Genomic DNA, 13,933 nt, shown 5'->3' on the forward strand with positions numbered 1-13,933 from the left:
CTGCCGTGCCGACGAGGTGCCTGTGTGCATTTGCGCGGCATCACACATGCGCACATTCATGCAGCGCCACGTTGGTATGCGTACGCACAGTGCACATGAAAAAAATTATAGCGGCGCCTCCGACAAAGGGGGTCGCAGCTTTAAGAAGAAGATGTGGGTGCGGACCTGGCCAACGGGATACACAAGATTCGGGGGCCCACTGGGTTTTTTCCTGGTGCCCTGGCGGCCCAGTCCGACCCTGCTTCTGCCTACTCATAGTTCCGTCCTTGGGTGCTATAAATCTATACCAGCTGAGGTGGACCCTGTGTACAGTCCAACAGTAAAATATATTGGTAGCGTGACCTGAAAATGAAATCTTAACACAATGCTCAGTTCGGACATATTTTTTGCCAGCATTCGCTTGCCATTTCAACGATCCAGAATCCATAATTAAAGGTGTGTGCCAAGTGAAGAAGGCTGCCAAAAAGAAATAGTGGAAAATAGCATGAAAATTATGCAGCACACACTCACACTCAAAGCAATGGTACAGATGCTGTATGTAAAAATAAACCTTTATTAGAGGGTTGAGGATTTTTCGAAGTAACAAAGCCACACAAGCCTTAGACTCTGAGTAGAAAATGTTAGCTGCAACTCAAGCAGAGCCAGCAAAGGTCTTGCCAAGGGCACACTGAACATCAGAACAACAGTTTTGCCTTGCCTTTCAAACTGGAGCACTGCTAGAACAAACAAAGCTTGGCTAGTTATTTGCAAAACACCCTATGACAAAGGACATAAGCACAGAAGAAGGTCCTGGACAACAGGGGTCATATGCTATGTTCAGAGTGGCCGTCAGAATCTTTGGGGCCCTGCACAAGTTTTTAAAATGGGGCCCCCCCATGAACACAAGCACGCCGTCCCAACATTTTTAGCCATTTGTGCTACACAAATGATCAATTAGCAGTAGGCAGGTTTTGTTGGGACACAAGGTTCAGCTTGGAGGATTTTTTTCAACCACAGCTACTATAGAGGAAACTAGGGTTGCCACCTTTTCTGGAAAAAAAAATACCGGCCTTCATATACATTTATCTTTTTTTCCCTGTTAATAACATTGGGACAACCATCATTTTTACCGGCCAGGCCGGGAAAATACAGACCAAGGAACAACCCTAGAGGAAACACACCATGCAACTGCTGGGGGGACAAGGAACTATACGGGGCCTGTGGGACAGACAAGCAGCTCTATTATGTATGTCCATGGAAAGTTGTTCCCAAACTTTAAGGGCACAGTGATGTTGCTAATGGGTCCAATAACCAGTCATTTCACTTCTGATAGCTCATACCATTCAGTAAATAGCTCCCAATGTAAACAGTTACTCTATAATAAGTAAATAGTTTCATTAATGTACTAATAAATCAGCCAGTGTATTGGGGGTCAGTAGAATCGCCATAAGATTAACTATACACTCCTTCCTGCCCCTGCCCTGTCATTGCTTGATATGGAAGTTATGCAAAAGTTACACATAAGTTTAGATGTAACTTCATTGTAATGTACAATTGTGTAATTGTGTAAATTTTCTGATGTAGTTGGTCCGCTCTTTGACGGAACATTTCTCCCATGCCCCCTGATGTTGGCCCTTACTATGCAAAGCAGAGTTCAAATAAAAGCACAACCAGGCCCGGATCTGCGGCAGGGCCGCATAGGCCCGGGCCTAGGGCGGCAAAAAATAGGGGCGGCATGCCGGCCAGCCGCACTATGGGGACGTTCGCGTCACCCTTCAACTACACCAGCTGTGCCGGCGTTTTTTCGCTGGGAAGGCGAGCGCTAGGACCGTGCGGCCGCCTGGTCGGACCGCGCGCCCCAGGGGCGCCCAGAAATGAAATCCGGTGTTGAGCACAACCGTCCATGTTTTTGCTCTCTGCTCCATTTCTTGCATATTTTTGAATTGGGATATGTCGCTGCACCCTATTTCAGACCATGAAGCCTTACATGCATAAATACAGCACATTCAGCACCACTGTATTCATGGAGCAGGGTCAGACTGGGCCGGTGGGACACCGAAAAAAAACCCAGTGGGCCGTCAGCTCAAACCCACTCCCTGTGCAAAGCCTACTTCCAACATGGTTCCCTCAGCACGCCTGCTAGAAGAAGGAGGTAGGAGAAAGGGTGTGGGACCCCAAGGCGTGAGCCCTGGGCCCCCCCAGTCAGACCCTGCATGAGGAGCTGGCAAAGAGAGGCATGTCACCTTCCCTCTGCTAGTAATAAACTGGTATAAATCACCCTTGTTGTTTTTTCTTGAAGGTATCTCAAGCCCCTGCTTCCATCCAAAGCTGAATCCAATAAAGCAAACGAGTTGGGGAAAGAATACCAAAAAGCGCTTATAGCTGCATAGGTGCCTTTATTCACTGTCACACGACATGTTTCGAGCTAGGTATACACTTGAAAAAGAGCTACCTAGCTGGAAACATGAATAAAGGCACCTATGCAGCTATAAGCGCTTTTTGGTATTCTTTCCCCAGCTCGTTTGCTTTATTAGCTTCCCTCTTCTTCCAATTCATCAGGGTCCTGTATTACTTCCTGCCCTATATTTTATCCAGCACAAGGGGCAGTGTTCAGCCAGAGCTTGGACATAGAACTTGCATTCTTGAGAGCTTCAATATAGGGTCTTCATAAATGCCCCCTTATGTTTTCATCCATCTGTATACATAACCTGCAGCCATCTGAATGCATTTTATCTTGCATCAGATCACAAATTGTAAAGTAACTCAAGTGCTGGTTCCTTTGTCTTTAATAAGCTTTTGTATCTCAAACATTGTGTTGTGCTGTGAAATCATTATTAGGATCCTTTGGTAGAAACATCATAAACCATGACTTCCAGCAAAACGATGCTTGACTGTTATGACTTGATGTTCTGATATGAAGATACCTAAATTATTAGTCACAGAGTATGACATGAATACCAGGAATTCATTATTCCATGTCAAAGCAAAAGAAAATTAACTATGAAATTTAAAAATGGATATAAATACTGTAATCAGGCATAACAATTGCAGTCAATGAACATAATTTTGGCTACCCGAATCAAAAACATAATTGGCCTGTCTTTAACCTAAGCTATGAAAAATAACAGAAATAGCCTGCCAAGTGACCAAAGTCTGGCCTTTTCTGCCAATTCCAGTATGTAATGTAAACCATAGTAAAGATAAGAAGAGGTAAATCCAGTGTGTCTAACCAATCCCAGATTACAAGACAGTCAACCATGGGAAAACTAGAAAACCATTAAGAGTATGTAATAGGACCACATTACGAATAGTCTAGTGACAAGGCACCCAACATACATGGCAGACTAAGCTCCTGCTCCCAATTTAATTTGTCACTTGCCAGCTCACCAAAATACCAATACCACGCCTTCTGCTTGTAAATACCAAACACCACCTACAGCCCTCTATTAACTCACTGCTCACACATCTTCTGAGTCTTCCAGAAACTTGGAGGGACTCAGGGCAACAGAGCATATAATTCAGTAAATTCGTTTTTTTTCCTGAATTGCACCCCAGCTATTGGGCCCTAGACTGCTGCCTTGTCTAACTACTCCCAGCCCTGAGACTGAGGGTAGTGGAACTTGGCTACTCAAAACTTCAAAAACTTCCACTGACATGGCAAATCTCTAATCAACAGCAGTTGGAAACATTACAAGTAGCCTGATGCCAGGCTTTGTTGCCCAGTAGCAGTAGTCAGAACATCTTGCAGGTCCATGTCCAAAGGGAAGGTGAAAGGTGACTTGAGACACAACAGAAAGCATTATTAGATCTCAGATGGCAGTCTACTATTCTGTGTTTATGTCTCATTCATTGTACTGTTTACACAGCTAGGGCAAAGCTCCCACTGGTGCCTGTGTTATGGACCTGCGGTGGGTTGTAAGAGACTGTCAATGTGAGTATAATGGGTGCTAGTAGCCTCCTGGTTGTTATTTGTCATAGGTACAAACCTAGTGCAAAGCTCCCTCTGGTGCTTGTGTTATTTACCTGCATTGGGTTCTAAGAGACCCTCAAGGTGAATGTAGTGGGTGCTGGTAGGCTGTTGGTTGTTATTTGCCATGGGTTATCCATTCACCATTTTCCGGTCCAGGTTGCAGGTGGTGAGTGTGAAAGAAGACCTGTATGTCTGTAGTCTATATTTCTTTAAGGTGCTACCTATTTTAGAGACTTGTGTTAAGGATGCTGTGTGATCCAAGTATAATACATTGTAGTGTTTACACACCTAGTGGAACTTTCCCTGTGTTATGGACCTGCAGTGGGTTCTAGGAGACCCTGTAGGTGAGTGTAGTGGGTGCTGGTAGGCTCTCGGTTGTCAAAGCTCCCACTGATACTTGTTTTATGGACCTGCAATGGGTTCTAGGAGACCCTTAAAGAGGATGTAAAGGCAAAAAAAAATCCAAATTTTACTTTATTTAATGAAAAAGAAACCTATCTCCAATATACTTTAATTTAAAAATATGTACTGTTTTTATAAGAAACCTTACTGCATGCAGTGAAATTCTTCCTTAATTTAATGCTGTGGATGGGATTTGTCAGACGGCTCTGCAGGGGGACGCCCTGCCTTACTTAACTCATGCAGCTTTGTTTGTTTCCCTGTAGAGCAGTCGGCGACTGTATAAAGATTTGTATTGGATTTTATTTTTGCCTTTACATCCCCTTTACTGTTTCGAACTCCAGCTGCAGAGACAAAGATCATGGAGCCAGATGTAAACAGATAAACTGGGATTCTATTTGGAGGATTATTTTGCTGCAGCCACTGGTTCTGCAGAGTTGGAGAAAGTTTGTATTAAACAATACAAAAACTATAAAATTCACATTAGATTACATGACAACACACGACCCAGTGCAGTCTGCCTATACTGATTATTAATCAGTCTTGCGGTATCAGCTTCTGATATTATTTGACTTGTGCTGTTTTCATAATTTATGACGATCCCTAAGCAGCCCACACCACACTGAGCATGTGGACAGTCTTGGTCTTGCAAAGATGTTTAACAGTTACAAGATGGTGACCCCCTGTGGCCAAATTTGAAAGCATAAATCATTTGTTTGATTAGACTTGTGGTGCAGTAAATTCATGTTTATGTTTAGTATACAAAATACAGCATTTCTAGCCTTATTCCATTGTAGACTTTACTTCCCCTTTAAAGTGAGTGTAGTGAGTGCTGACAGGCTCTCAGTTGCAATGGGTTATCTATTCACCATTTTCTGGTCCAGGTTGCAGGTGGTGGGTATGAAAGAAGACCTGTATGTCTGTAGTTTGTATCTTATAGGTGCCACCTATTTTATTGATTTGTGTTCAGGATGCCGTGTAATGTCGAGAAATCAGATCTGCATCATGGAATAGTAATGGTGATTACTGTAGCTAGATCCTTGGCAAACATCTTGTCTTCACTGGCTCAGGCAGTCATCTATCTATAAAACTTGACGCTGGAGTGAAGCTTCTGGGTTGATTTGCTGCTGCCTGTCACATGAATTCATTAGCATTCTCCTAGCTCTTCTATTCATTAAATCCTCTTCTGACTGTAGCTGAGGCCTGAGCCATGCGCACAATTCTTGCTGATGCTAACAGATCCATGCAAGCTGCCCTGTAATTTTCACCTTCTATTTTGGGACTGTGTGTTCCCCCTCCAGGGAGACCAAATGGCTTTCATGCATTCTCTTTTATTTTAACTTATCATTTTTTGTTTCTCATTGTGCTGGCAGCACTGTGAGGGCTGAGATATATATAGAGAGAATCTGTCAGTCTCCCAGAATTGTCCTGTATCATGCAGATCATTTCAGATTATCTTTACTGGAGTGGCGGGATATACTTCATAGATGCCAAAGGCATTATAACAAGGAAATGGGTTTTTTTGCCTGAGTTAAAGGCATACTGCCAGTCCTTATATATTTGTTATTCAGGACTTTAATTTCTACTAGTACAACTTGAAGCCTTTCTTGTTTTCAAGTTCCTCTTTGGGGTCCAACCACATTAGCCCATAACAAGGCTACAGATATATATAAAAGCCCACATTAAAAAACCGCCATCGCACAAATCTCCTAGAAAATTCCTTGGCGTTTACTAACTTTGCAAATGGGGGAAGTAAATTACATTACTTGAGGCTATTCAGTGTGCTACTGCTTTTATTAAATAACCTCAACTCAGTCTTGAGTACTAACAAGAAACCTAACTGGTTGTTCTCAGCGGGGGTATGGCTTACTGAAGAAAGATTAACAACAACAAATCAAATGATACTGATGTAAGAGCTACAGGCCATATGGGAAGGAGTTAACATTGCATTTTTGGAGGAGACAAGTATTGTGTTTCCCATGCTCTTTTCATAATTCCATAAAATCATCTTTCCACATCGGTGACACTCTTTTACTGACCTGGGGCACTGTCCGCTAGACAACAAGTTTATTGCATGCATGGCTAGGTGCAATGACCCCTCACATTGGGACAACCCTTGTAGTGGCCAACAGTAGCATTCCAAAGTGAATCCAAACGCTGAAGAAGAAGAGGATAAAAGGGAGAACTTTCAGAATATGAGACACTTTAAGGAGTGACTTCAAGGGTGGTAAGAATTTCATACGAGTAATATTAGTGTCCCACAGCACGGAAGTTTCTTTTCTAGGAGTCATAATTTTGAGCTGCGGCTTCTTTCCATTTCATTGATTCAGTAATGACACTTAAAGGAACAGTTCAGTGTAAAAATTAAAATTGTTTAAATTGATAGGCTGTGCAAAATAAAAAAAATATTTTTAATATAGTTAGTTAGCCAAAAATGGAATCTATAAAGGCTGGAGTGACTGGATGTCTAACAGAACATAACACTACTTCCTGTTTTTCAGCTCTATAACTCTGAGTTAGTCAGCAACTTGAAGGAGGGCCACATGGGACATAATTGTTCAGTGATTTTGCAATTCATCCTTAGATTCAAAAGCAAACAGCTATGACCCATGTGCCCCCCCCCCTCAAGTCACTGATTGGTTAGTGACTGGTAACCAATCAGTGGAAACCAAGAGAGCTGCAAAGCAGGGTGTAGTGTTCTGGCTATTATGTTAGACATCCAGTCACTCCAGCCTTTATACGTTACATTTTTGCCTAATTATCTATATTAGAAACATTTTTTTTATTTTGCACAGCCTATCTATTTACCTAGTTTGTATTTTTACTCTGAACAATTCCTTGAAGGTTAGTGAGTGTTTTCGAGTTTTAATTTATAGTCTCCTTTAGTGCAGAGAGCAGCACATACTTATATTTGTTTTTTTACCAAATTACGGAAACTTTTGCATATGTACTTTGGTTTTTACAGCGTTCTCTTCATGTAAGCCCAGGGTTTATTTTAGAATTATTGTCCCTTTCAGCAGTGCTATTTAAACTCTTCAATAGCACCCTTCCCTGTTTGGAATTTCCTAGGCCCACCCAGGAAGAAAACACTGTTAGACTGCAATGCAGGTGGGATTCTCTCAGAGCTGGGTATTGTTGGTTATGGGGGAGCTGAGTTGAGGATACCTTTTTTACTTGTGAGCAAATAAAAATACCCTTTCCTCAACTGATTTTCTTCTGGGATTATACTGTAATTTAAATGGGAACTCCAAGCAAAGCAGTTTATGTCCAATATACATTCATTTAGCCAGTAACATAACTACCCTCTTCCAGGCCTGGGTGCCGGATGTGCACCTGGCCCCCCTCCCTCCAGACACGCAATATCCTTAACGCCTTTGTTGTAGTGTGATCTTCAGCGGACCCCGAGGGGGAGTGGGCCCTGGTACAATCACACCCCCTGCTTCCCTGGTACTTACGCCACTGCATTTAGCACTGAAACGTTACACTACTTTGTTCCACATTTAACACATGCAGGGGTTTGGAAGTGCTTAGTCTACTTGAATCAATGTCATGAACACCCTCCCTACATACTAGCCTTGCTGCTGGGGCTGATTTGTGGACATAGGCGCATCTAGGGTAGTTACCCATAGCAATCAATTAGATCTTTGCTTTCATGTTTTAACCTTTTAAATCCAGGTGACAATGGTATATATGTGAGTCCTGCTGTTTAATCTGTATGGGCACAATTGGAAAGAGAATACAGAATAACTTAATTTTATTAAGATGTCAGGTGGAATATTAAGTGAACGTTGGGTTGTTTTGAAGATATGGGAACTCTAGCATCTACCCTCCAGTTAAAGTCGTAGCATAACGTGTGGGCGAGTATAGCAGGTAAGTCGCAGCAGGGATGGGGGACAGGCTGGTTGGGAGCCGAAAGGTAATTATACAGAAAGAGGAGACATGAATACTACTTTTTCTGTGTACTTTGCTGTAAAATCAACTTGGTATTTATGTGGCTTAATTGGAATTGAATGTTGTAGAAGCTTTGCCAGCAAGTGTATGACATACTGTCCCCTGTTTCTCCCAACAGGAATTTTTAACCCCTTTCAGGACATTGCAAGCAGACAGATTTTCAGTCTGAATCGAGGGGTGGGAGGGTAAAGGTGGCCATAGAAATTACAATTACGATCTTTCCTGGAAACGTGTAGAGCTGAATCGTCAGATATGTAGAAACAATAGAATTCTACCTGTATCTGACGATTCAGCACTAACAATGACCGATGTTCGGGTGCCTTCAAAGGAGCCCGACTGATATCCAAGTCTTCTGCCAATATCGGTCAGCTCCTCTCCCACCATACTACACCATACACACCGAATATTGTAAGAAAATTTGTTTTGTACAATATTATTGGTGCATCTGTGGCCACCTTAAGAGGTACGTATAACCAGGTCCAATGAAAGGCAAATCAGCTTTATGGGCCAGAGGGACAAGCAGCTGCTAGTGATTTAATAACTTTTCTGTGTGATTGGGTTGCGTGACTGGTTATTCCTCCTGCATGCAGGTGAGTAGCAGAAAGCTTGTTGGGCAGCGATTCCAGGAAAACAATCAGGAAAGTATTCATATTTGTTGGGAAGCATTTGGAGAAGTAATGGGCAGCACTTGTTTTTCATTTGCTGCTCTTTATGAGACTTGTTTTTGTGAGATGAAATGTTCCCCCTTTCTATAACAAGATACCACTCGTCTCCCCTTGCTATAAGAGCAATGGCATCACTCTGAGATCACCTCTGGTCAATATTTGGGAGGGAAAATGCAATGGACCAATACAAGAGTATGGATGGCTAGGTGCCCATGTACCTGAGATGCCAACACCAATGTCTGTTTTACCTCTGTGTAGGTGTATGTATTGGGCAGTACTTTTACCCAAAAGACCACAACTCCCCCGTTATGCAGTCTTTTCTTGTAAATAAGCGCCGACCCAGTTCATTACACTTAGGTCGGGCTTCTTTAAATAGCACAAATGATGAATTACTCCCAGATGTGTGTCTGGAATCTGGACTGCCATCTCATTGACATACTGGAGTCTTAAGTGCCCGGCATAAAATGAGCTTGGCCAAAGGAGGAAGGTGAAGTTTTTGATTGGGCTCCCTACCAATAGGTGGCTGACCTCCATATAGGCTTTATTATTCTTCTCCTAGGAGCTTGGCCATATTTTATACAAATGGTTGCTGTTTTTATTCCATTTGTGATATAATATTATTTTAATGTGGCTGCGTCTGGTTTGGTACAACCCAATGATCTTCAATTAGTTTTCATGCTTTCTGCCAGTATGTAGGCCATAAAGCCAGTGTTGGACTGGGGTACCTGGTGCCACCACCTTGGCTGGTGCAAACCCCACCTGGATTTCTCCTGGTACACTGGTGAACCACTTTGACCTTGCATATAATGGGAAAAGGTTAAGGTTATCTAGAATTGGTGTATGGCTAGAAATTAGAGGATTGTAGGGGATCCCAAGATTTCCACTTCTTTCCTTTTCTTTAGCTCTAAAGGTGGCCAAACACTGACAGATAAAACAACCCAATTATCCGCTTAGACAGATGAGCATTAGTGAGTATGTTGCTGCCCATAATTTCAAGAATAACCAAGCTGTCAACCAAAGTCTGCCAAAGTATGCAGCAGCATCTTTGTGTGGCCAATACTTATCACACATTGACCTGAATTGATGAATATGATGGTACTGAGTGATATATTTATTAGTCCTCTGCTGAAAACTGACCAAGGCCCTTTTATCCAGCAACTGGAATTCCATGTTCTTTTTGAAGGCAGTGAAACATGTGCTTGATGACATTGTGTATCTTCTTCCAATATCTTCTGTAACCCCTTTATATCTCCCACCTCTTCTTCCCAGATATGCTTTTCCCATATCCCTTGCTGTCAAATCCCTTCCCATGTCACAAAAGCTATGGGGGGGGTTATAAAAAGATTTGTGCAGTACTGGGCCCTAAACAAAATAGTTAATGGAGGTCCCCAAACATTTGGACAAAGGGTCCAGTTCTATGAAACATGCTCTAAAGCTGCGATTAAATCTATGACCATTAGGGTTGAAGGTTTATCAATGTCTATGGAGCATACTGGAGCAGTGGCAAGCAATATGGCAGCAGTCATTTAACATAATTTATACTATCCTTTGCTATGCTGGTTATTAGATATTAAACAGAACATAGATTGTACTTTTGCGTGTTATATTCCCCAGTTTTACTAAATGTGCACAGTTTCCCCAAGAGAATTGCTTATCTTAAATTGTTACAATTGTTTCTTTGCTTATCTTAAATTAAATTAAAAGCACCTGGCACTTGAGCTCTCTGCCAAAAGCCAATTAAGCTTTAGCAACTTCGTCTGGCTGTTCAGCAGAGGCGGGCCAAACAGGCCGGGCGCCCTTGGCAGCCCAGCCAGCCTGCTCACCCCTTCCTTTCTCCCGTCACTCGCGCATGCGCAGTAAGCACATTCCCGGCACGCATGCGCATTAAAGGCGGTCCTGGCGCACATGCGCATTTAAGGCAGTCCCGGCGCGCATGCGCAGTAAAGGCATTCACGTTCACTTCAGTGTGCGGCGCTTACTGCGAACAGATTTCGAGGTGGGTTTGGTCTAGGGGTAGGCAGAAGAGGTAGCTGCCCAGCGCCCCCCAATCATTGCGCCCTAGGCAGCTGCCTCTTCTGCCTACCCCTAGTTCCGGCCCTGCTGTTCAGTGCAGGAGGACATTTCAGTAACAATCTAGGACTGCGGGCTGAGCTGTCAAAATCGGGACTGTCCGCGAAAAACGGGATAGTTGGGAAGTGTAGAATTGCAACATGTAATCGCTTGTAAGCATTAAGCAAAAGGAAAATAAAAATGCATTCACTTTTCATTAGACAAATCCATAAGGAAAATAAGATTATAAGTCGCAGCGTCCCTTAGCAGGAGTGCCCATACTTTACTAATGTGACATCTACTTTTAGTGATGTTGTTGTATTATGATCTACATCCATAAAACATTCTGTTCCATGGAAATATTACTTAAATATTGATTAATAAGAAAATGTATATTGCTGTATTTTCAAAAACAACAATTTCTTCTGTAACCTTTACATAATAAATATCTGAATGAAAAACATGAAATAGGAGGGTAATTTAGTCAAGCCGTTTGTTGTCAGAGTCTTGAGATCTACGGATCACCAGCTAAAGGCCTACTGTTAGATCCCATTCTACCTTTTGGGCACCCCTGCTTTAATGAATGGCAAATTCAAAAGTAAAGTATGCACAAGAATGCTAATTCCTGTAACACTATGCCAACCCATTATGGATTCGGGATATAATCTGTTTTGTTTGGCATTTCATCCTGGTTAAAATAAGGGAACTCCCATGTCTGAGAGATTCTGTATATCAGTAGTATTTGCTTGGCCGAGACAGCAACGCATTCCTCCATTTGTTTCCTGGTAATCTGGCCACTAGAGGGCGAAGTCAGAGCAATGGTCACTTCTCCTACTAATCATCAATTCAACACAAATATGCAGAATAACCTAAGACAGTAGGAACATTTCCATGGAATTACATTGAAAAGAATCACTAATAATGCCAAGAGGCTGTTTCCTTTTACTTTGCTCCCGATGCTGTTATATATAAAAAGAATCCCGTCTCTAAGACCTGTAATTCTCTTTTGCCTTTTATAACATTTTTACATCCGGCATTGCGCAAATCACACCAGTGTCTCTTATGAGTCAACTCAGTCAAAAAAGAAAAGTCTAAGGGGAACTTCACTCAGAAATGTAATTTTTGCACAATAAAAAAAAATGTAATTCTAAGCAATCTAAAGATTCATGAAACAAACTGTAAGGCTGATTATATTCTCTGCATTTCTGGTTCTGACTCCTGAAACAAGAGCTAGGCCCAGTACTTTGTGACCTCGTCAAAAATCCGGGCCTGGGGACAGGGGTTGGGCACCATTGCCAGCCATGTTTCCTAGGGCCCCCAGCTGGCCTGGCCCTGGATACCTGCACTTGTGAGTTAAGATGGCCATACACAGGCAGATTAAAGCTACTGATATCGGTCCTTTAGACAGATTCGGCAGTTTATCTGCCCATGTGTGGGGGCTCCCGACGGGTTCTCCCGATCGATATCAGGCCAAAAATCTGCCAGATATGGATCGGTCAAGTTTGTTATTTTTTTATACGATCCAGGACCGCATAGGCTAGTTGATGTGGTCCTGTGACCCGTCAGTGCCCATTCGCAACATTGTAATCCGGCCCCAGGGCCGAATTTTGGGATTCACCCTACATCACCCAGCCGTTAGTGGGCATATTGGGTTAAGATAGCAAGGTCGCCAAACGAGCGGATCTTATAGTGTATGGCCACCTTTAGGCTGTGGATCCGGTGGGTTCGAGTTACTCTATGTGGTTGCTGGTGCTCTTGTGTCTTACCTCCCAACAATTTTGAAATAGAAAGAGGGACAAAAATATTTGCTGTGCAAACATTTTTTGACCATGCCTGATTGTGTGGCCACACCCCCTAATTACCATGTTCATGTTACAAAATTTAGCAAGTTATGAATGTTTGAACACATTTCTGTGTTTTTTGTGTTATTCCAGTTTTGCTAATGAAGGTGAATTAAAGATGCAAGTCACCGTTTCCCCAAGAGACCTTGTTGTTACAATTATTTCTTTGCTTATCTTAAAGTGTTATAAAAGTATCTAAGTGCACCTGCCACGTATTCTGGGCTCTCTGGCAAAAAGCCAATTAAGTTTTAGAAACATTGTTTCTAAACATCTTTTTCTAACTGTTCGGTGCAGGAGATCAAAGAGAAAGTCGGGACATTTCAGTAATAATCTGGGACTGCAGGTTGAGCTGTCATAATTGTCACCGCCCTGTTCAAAACAGGATAGTTGGGAGGTATGTTGTATATAGTGAATAAAGTACCCCCTTTTGTAAAATATAAGGATATTATAAGTTACCAAGGAGTTTCATGACCATATAAAAACACGAGGCCGAAGGCCGAGTGTTTTTATACAGGTCATGGAACTCCGAGGTAACTTCTAATATCCTCATATTTTGCAACAGGGGGTACTTTATTTATTATAATACACAAGTTTCAGTGAGTCATGTGACAGAAATTACATCAGAACTCACCGTTTATAACTGATGACATCAGAACTCACCGTTTATAAGGATATAATTTACAGGATATTCATGGCTTTTGTGTATTATATATATATATATATATATATAAATGCTATAAGTAATCGAAGGCCATGTAGGCAGCCAGTGCATGGAATGTGTTGGATGGGTCAATTTCTCATTTGGAACCTTCTCTACGCAACTGCCAATCGCATGAATATTCTTTTCATCAGGTGGCGTTTCCTCCCTGTCATCCCAGGCCTTCTTCAGAAATGCTAGCCTAAACTGTTTAGCAACTAAAAAACGGAATCTGCTCACAAGTAGCTTTTCTTTCCTCTAGCAAATTGCTGCTTTAGCGCTCTAATACTTTCCACATGTCACATTGGGGGAAATGAAGGGGAAAAAAAAGAAAAAAAGTGCTGTTGGATGGAGCAGTGCAGAGCTGGCAGTAACGACTCGG

General features: G+C 42.3%; 1 protein-coding gene across 1 annotated transcript in view; it reads left to right on the top strand.

The window, feature by feature from the left end:
• The window catches only part of fgd1.S (FYVE, RhoGEF and PH domain containing 1 S homeolog), a 76,069-nt gene that overhangs the window by 8,965 nt on the left and 53,171 nt on the right, over positions 1–13,933 (top strand). The window lies entirely within an intron of this gene.

The sequence above is a fragment of the Xenopus laevis genome, chromosome 8S, assembly GCF_017654675.1.
Source record: "Xenopus laevis strain J_2021 chromosome 8S, Xenopus_laevis_v10.1, whole genome shotgun sequence".
In the NCBI taxonomy this organism is placed as follows: Eukaryota; Metazoa; Chordata; class Amphibia; order Anura; family Pipidae; genus Xenopus; species Xenopus laevis.